This window comes from Podarcis cretensis (genome assembly GCF_951804945.1).
Source record: "Podarcis cretensis genome assembly, chromosome: Z".
In the NCBI taxonomy this organism is placed as follows: Eukaryota; Metazoa; Chordata; class Lepidosauria; order Squamata; family Lacertidae; genus Podarcis; species Podarcis cretensis.
In genome coordinates this window covers 25,094,174-25,099,430 of record NC_137184.1, presented here as the reverse complement: position 1 = coordinate 25,099,430, position 5,257 = coordinate 25,094,174, and the positions used below count along the sequence as shown (strand labels likewise).

Here is a 5,257-nt window from a genome sequence, read left to right as displayed (position 1 = left end):
CAGTTTCAGGTTAAGAACGGACCTCCGGAACGAATTAAGTACTTAACCCGAGGTACCACTGTACAAAAGAAAGTTTAAAAAGGTTTGCATTCTACATAATTAACAGGAAACTAAAATACTATCTTAAAGATTTCAAAATAAAACATTAAAAAGGTCACTACAGAATGCACATTTAACACAGCAAAGTTAAAAACAGAAAATAGAGCAGGGAGCAGCATGGCTGACAGTGGTACCTGGAGGCCCCCACAAGCCTGCAATGACTACTGGTCTGAATGGAAACATTGCAAGAGCATCCCAAATCTGTTTCATTACTACTATACCTATGGGGAGGCACAACAAAATAAAAAAATTCCTTCCAGTAGCACCTTAAAGACCAACTAAGTTAGTTCTTGGTATGAGCTTTTGTGTGCATGCACACTTCTTCAGATACACTGTCTTCAGATATGGGGAGGCACCTTCCCTAAACAGTGGAAGAGGGATTATGAGAACTGCAAAGCATGGGAGAAGACAAAAAGTTCAGAGGCTAAGGACTCCCTATGCAAGAGCGAAAGAGAGCGGGTTATGGAGAAACAAAAGTATGCTCCGGAACTTGAGGAAAGGTCCTCCCGTAAGCTGATATCTGCCTCTGGATGAAGACAAACCCAAATGATGAGGCCCTGGAATACCAGGTGTTGGACTTCTGGGTGATGCCTTCTATGGAATCCTAATGCTGTGCTGTATAGAAGAGTTCTCAGCCATAAACCCATGCTCCCAGCAACAAGAACAAAAACCAACCCCCCACCCCAGAAAACATTACAAAAGGAAATCAAATATCAATGTGCATTTAAAACAGCATAATTAGCAAGATAATAAATTATTTTATACTATGTACTAAAGATGCCATGTTTGGCAAATTAGCTAAAGCTGATAACAGGAAAGATAGTGTACAGTTAGGTACATGAAATATTGTTCTCAGGCATTGATTTTGAAAAGATTCAATTGTTTGCAAATCTGTTTCCCCAGAGCTATACAGACCAGCTGTTACACTGCGTTTGTCTGAAAACTTTAAGTGTAGGCTGAATTACTCGACCTCCTTTGCCAAAATAAGAATTGATTATTACCTTAATTGTTTGGCCAACATTTCTCTAGCTGACATGCAGGCACTTTCAAGTTTTACCCTGAACTAGTAAAAGTGATCTCTAAATATTTAAATTGTTTAATTTGAACTGTGATAGAGGTCCACCAACATTGTCTTCAATCCTTCTCAACCCTCATAACCTGTGCTTTAACATAACTGATAGCTAATAGTTCAGATGCAGAGTCACTTCAAAAACATAGAGGCAAAGGCTCAGCGTAGCTTAAAAGTAAGGGGAGGGGAACCTCCGGCCTTCAAGCAAAGTTTAGCCTGCCAGGCCATGAGCCCCAAATCATGTTCACTTGCCCCACATCTGCCATTACACCTAACAGTTGGATCCTGGAAAGCAGGATCAGACTCCATGTCTGAGTGGCCCTGGGGAGACCAGAGAAGAAAGACGCTTAATCAACTGTCACCATCTAGCTCCCATAGTGGCCCCGCAGCGGTCACCACTGAAGAACCTGAAGAACCATCTTGCACTGAGGGGAGGAGAAAAGAAAGAAGTTTGAGGAATTGTCACTATTTACCTCCAGCTACACACTCTTTCCCCAGAGCCAAATCTGGCACTGGCCTCCTTTCTGATTGGCATGTGTCCTTGAACTCTGATTATGAGTCTTGCTTTCCTGGATGGATGATACAGAGAGGTGTGTGTGGAAACTATCCTACCACAAAAAGGTAACATTTACATTTGTTGCGCTACCCACCGCCTTGGGCAACTGGCCCCTGGAAGGTTTCCCTTGGCCTGGACAAAAAGGCTCCCCACTTCTGGTCTATATCAATGGGCAGCAGCTCCCTGGGGGTTCAGGTCAGAACCTTCTCCAGCCTTACCTGGATGTGATAGAGACTGAAACATGTGCCTTTTGCATGCTCTACGCCTGAAGTATGGTCCCTTCCAGTAGTGGAGGAGTTTGTGTCCCAGAATGACTCCTCCAGGGTGAAGGTTTCCAAGTGTGGGTCTTGGGCCATGATCCGATGGAAAAATTTCCATTCTGCATTTGCACCCCCCTGCTTGGAAAATTTTCCATGACTATTTTTTTCCATGGAAATGTTTCCACTTTTGGAAATGTGCTGTTTCATAAAATTAATCAGTAACATAACATGAATTAACATAAAAGAGATCAAACTGGGCACCAGTAGAGAAATATGAATAGTTGGTACAAATTATATATTTTCCCCATTTGTTTTCCTCATTCATGACTTACTTTATTTGTGTATCCCCTCCTTACCCCCTTCCTTGCAATTTTTTGTTATTACTCTTTCATCTTTTTTTAAAAAAGTGTGTGTGTATTATATTACACACATACACATTGTTTTTGTTTGTATACCTACAATGCTCATGATGTGTATTTTGTTTTTGTTTTTAAAAGCAGTAAAGCTGTTGAATTAAAAATAAACAGTTAAAATAATTTTCTTTTTTAAAATGTTTTTTATTACAGTAAATATTTCTTAAATATACAAAAACAGTATGATGTCTCTTTCTTCAAGTTGTGATTTCTACAATTCAGTTGCATTTGTTATGAGACATTACTGATACATACAATGTTAGGTTAGGGGGGAAAGAGGGGGAGTGATGCGTGAGGTGGGGTCAGTTGGTTATGTTTCTATTCTTCTGTTTAGTGTATGTGTGGGGTTTTGTGTCAGCGTTACTTATATGGGTTTTCTTACTATTCACTTGTTTTGTTTCCTTGGTGATGAGAGAGGTAGAGGGTGGCCTAGAGTGTGATTGGTTGTCCTTGGGTGGCTGTAGTGATATTTATTTGTGTGTGAGAGCGGTGTGTGTGTGTGTATAAAATCAGGTTATCCCGATTGATTTGTATGCTGTTGGCGGAGTTTTGTCATTATCTTGTTGGGCTGTGTATGTGATAAAGGGGAGCCATACTGGGGTGAAGGCGTCTTCTTCTATTTGTCCCCGTGTCAGTTTCAGTTTATTGGTTAATTTTTCTAATAGGGCTGTTTCCCATACTACTTGATACCAATGGTCCATAGTTACTCCTGACAGTTCTCTCCAATGCCGGGCTATGATGATTCTGGCTGCTGAGAGTAGGTGGGTTATGATTTCTTTGTGATGTGAGTGGGCATTATTGTCTTGGAAGATGTTTAGCAGGGTCAGTTCTGGCGTGACTTCTAATACTTGCTTAGTTATTTTGCATATTTCTTGTATGATTGCTGTCCAGAACTGTTGGATATTGGGACATTCCCACCACAAGTGGAGGTATGTGCCTGTGGAGGCGCATCCTCTTCAGCATTTTGGCAAGGTTCCTGGGTGTATTAGCGCTAGTTTCCTTGGTGTTAGTTATCATCTGTAGGTGTGTTTCAGGGTGAGTTCCTTCCTTTTTGCTGAAATGGATCTAAAGAAAGGTTTAGACCACATTCTAGTCCACTGAGTGGGGTTAATCTCATAGCCCATGTTGTCCTCCCATTGTTTTTTGATTACATCAAGGGGGTTTTTGGAGTAGTATTTTGTATATTGTGGATACTATCCCTTTGCCGTGTCCCTTTGTTGTTAGGAGGAGGTTTTCGAAAGTTGTCAAGGGCCTAGTTGCTGCTGATTTCACTGCTGAGTAGTTTAGGAAGGCATGTAGTTGATGGTGTGATAGCCAGGGCATTTGGGTATCTCCTAGTTTGTATTTTATTTCCTGTGTTGATATGGGTTTACTGTTTTTGTAGAAGTCTGCTAGGCGGTATAAGCCCTTGGCCTGCCAAGTTTTTATCTGGAGGTTTTGTTCTGCGTGATGGAATAGTGGGTGGTGTGCCGGGGTATTAGTGGGGTTGGGGTTGGGGACAGTTTACCTACTTCTTCTTTCCATGCTTTAAGCATGGTCTGTGTAAACCTGTTCAGCGTTGTGGGGATTTTCCTTAGTTTGTTTGGGAGGAATGGGTATGCTGTGGTGCAGGTATTTTCAATTGTGTCTCTTTCCAGGTGTACCCATCTAATCATGTTCTTACTTGTAGCTGTATTTGTGGAAGTTGCTCACATGCATTTTACTCTAAAGTTTTGGTGGAGTAAGATCTGGGGATTTAGTTTTGGAGCAGAAATTGTCAGAGCACAATAGACAGACTAGAAGAGCTCAAATATGGAAATCTGACTTCATTACCTGGTACCACTTCATTGTTTATATGAATAAAAAGGTAAAGTAAAGGTAAAGGTACCCCTGCCCGTACGGGCCAGTCTTGACGGACTCTGGGGTTGTGCGCCCATCTCACTTAAGAGGCCAGGGGCCAGCGCTGTCCGGAGACACTTCCGGGTCACGTGACCAGCGTGACATCGCTGCTCTGGCGAGCCAGAGCCGCACACGGAAACGCTGTTTACCTTCCCGCTGGTAAGCGGTCCCTATTTATCTACTTGCACCCGGAGGTGCTTTCGAACTGCTAGGTTGGCAGGCGCTGGGACCGAGCAGCGGGAGCGCACCCCGCTGCAGGGATTCAAACCGCCGACCTTTCGATCGGCAAGCCCTAGGCGCTGAGGCTTTAACCCACAGCGCCACCTGCGTCCCTTATATGAATAAACAAGATGGTAAATTACTTCCTCTGATTTAGCAACGACCCTTGTGGTCAGACATGATTCCTAACCATTACTGGTCATTGGTTTTATGAGAACTTAGCCTATTTTACATTCTATTGTGCATTCTGCCTCAGTTGTGAGAGTTTACAGCATCAGATATCAAATCTGTACCAAGAAATAAAAAATTTCCTTAATAAAGGATTGTGGTTGGGGGAAGATATGTAATAACACCCCATTTCATTTGGGGGGGGGGGAACTTCACATGGAAACATGCACACTGAGTCACGTGTGCACAAAGACACATCCTCCCATTTTCCAAAGCATTCCAGATATTTTCCTTTCACAACGCCACCAAGCATCAAAAGGACAGACTGCCGGCTCTTTGGGAAAGTTTTGCAACAAATAACTTCTGCAGCTGTTGAACATAATGGCTTAACACCACAGAAGGGTAACGTTTCCTTAAATAATTTGCCTAAATAGGCGGCACATGGCTGAAAGTAATGCCAACATTTAAAAAAGAACGAGACAAGCAGGAAAATTCGCAAAAATAGCCATGCTGTCAGCAGGGCCAGCCCAAGAAATTTCAGCAGCTAAGACAAGTCATCAAATGCATCTCTTCCTGCCATGCAACCTGACTAGTA

The 5,257-nt window shown here is 42.6% G+C and overlaps 1 pseudogene across 1 annotated transcript; it reads left to right on the top strand.

Moving 5' to 3' along the window:
* Window positions 1–208: 208 nt before the first annotated feature.
* LOC307207772 (synaptic plasticity regulator PANTS-like) lies at window positions 209–892 on the top strand (annotated as a pseudogene). Its single transcript has 2 exons — window positions 209–358; window positions 452–892. The product of its transcript is annotated as a synaptic plasticity regulator PANTS-like (transcript).
* The last annotated feature ends 4,365 nt before the right edge of the window (window positions 893–5,257 follow it).